Genomic DNA, 1,889 nt, shown 5'->3' on the forward strand with positions numbered 1-1,889 from the left:
AACAAATCATACTCTTGGTTGAAGCAAAAGTTTCCGTCATCTATTGGGGTTGCAGAAGAGGAACCCTTCAGCTAGGATGTCACCACCACCGCTTATAAAGGAATCCTCGAATTAAATGTAGACTTTTAAGCACAAAAGTGGCCTGCTGGTCTCAGGAACACCAGACCACTGCCTTTATCTGAAACGGCCCAGTGCTTTGGGGGGTAAATAGAGTAAAATTTAGTCTAACTGGTTTATAAGGAGCGGTGACAGTAGCCGAAAACTCGACAAAGCTCACACAGCTGAATAGGAGACAAGTCCAGAACACAGGTCCAAATCTGCCCATTTCAGCTGAAAGGCCCGGCTACCTCTCTTTACGAAAAAGGATGGGAATTCTGAAGGAAACAGGCCGCCCGTCTGGAGCAATGACCCTCACTCCCGCTCTACCAAGCGTTCGCTGCGGGACTTAAGGCCACCCCGGCACGATCTCTTGGGACTAGCGTCAGGGAGAGGCTGCGTGCAGGCACGGTCCCCGCGGGTGTCCCGTGGACACCGGCCCCGAGCTCCGCCCCTAGGCCTAGCGAATCCCCGCGGCACTGGGACGATCGTGAGGCTCTCTGTCTCGCGACCACCCGGTGCCCAGCCTCCACTCCCTCTGCTGTGAACGAGCCTGTTCACTCCCACCACCACACCTCGCATTCAGTTCCGCGAGCACCGCGCGAAGGTCAACCGTGCTGAAGCGGCTCTTCATGGCTAGGCTGCGTGTAGCTACCGCAGTCCTTTCGGGGACTGATCGATCCGACGCAGGACCGCTACGCTTCTGCGCATGAGCGCTTGGCTTCTGTCTACGGCACCACAGATGGCCCAATATTTCTTAAAACGAAAGTGCTCTAGTTAACCGAATTTTTTTTTTTCCAGGATTAATTAGTTTTTTCACTGTGTTAAAAAACTCAACCTAGAACTAACTACCTTCTCGAAACTGCGTCCTTTTCTTGAACACTGACCGGGTTAATCCCGTCCCCTTGTCCTTTTCCTTGTGTTTGGGAATTAAAGCGGGTCTCCACAGGGACCCTGAAGGTCATTAACCATTAATCAATTGCCCCAGGAGGGCGCTCGCACTCTGGATAGAAGAGCAAGGCGGTTTCTAAACGCAAATTTGAGACCAGACAAAAATCAACAGTTGGTTTTTCCTGACTCTGACCAGCCAGTAGAGATGGGTTCCTATTTTGATGGATACTACTCCCCGAAGTAGGATTCTGCGGCATACTGTACAATTCTCATTCAAGTTGAATGTGGTGGGTGCTAGATAACCCGAGTTTCATAAATTCTTGCACCTCAAATATTCAAGAATTTCGCTAAATAAAGATGTCAGATAAAAATAAAGAGAGAGTTCCCATGGGAGAAGGAGAAAAATTACTTCTCCCATACATCCCAGAGTTCTCTGAACCTCATCTAGTTCTGCATGCTACCAATTCATAAATTATTCATGGTTCAAATATATGCTAATTAATTCGTCTAAATTTTTCTTTTTAAAAGTTCTAATGTTAGTAATAAACAATTTTAAAGCTAAGAACAAAAATCTACTAGTTTTGGACAGTGGAAGTGTGTGTGTGTGTGTGTGTGGTTGTAAAGGGCAATTTTGAGACAGTGTCTTGCTATGTAGCCCAGGATGCCTTAGAACTCTGATTCTCTTGCCTCTGACTTTTTGAGTGCTGAAATTACCAACATACTTAGAAACTGGAGCAACTTTTAAATCAGTGAAAATGTATTTAAAAGTTAAAGTCATAAGCATTCACATCACTGAATTAAATTCTGAGAATGGGCAACCAAAAAAGCTAAAGAAAGCAAGAAAAGTGTCCAATTAGTATATCTAAATACATAAGGATTTTTGTAATTATTATTCTGTTGTT

This window comes from Mastomys coucha, unplaced genomic scaffold, assembly GCF_008632895.1.
Source record: "Mastomys coucha isolate ucsf_1 unplaced genomic scaffold, UCSF_Mcou_1 pScaffold6, whole genome shotgun sequence".
NCBI classification, from domain to species: domain Eukaryota; kingdom Metazoa; phylum Chordata; class Mammalia; order Rodentia; family Muridae; genus Mastomys; species Mastomys coucha.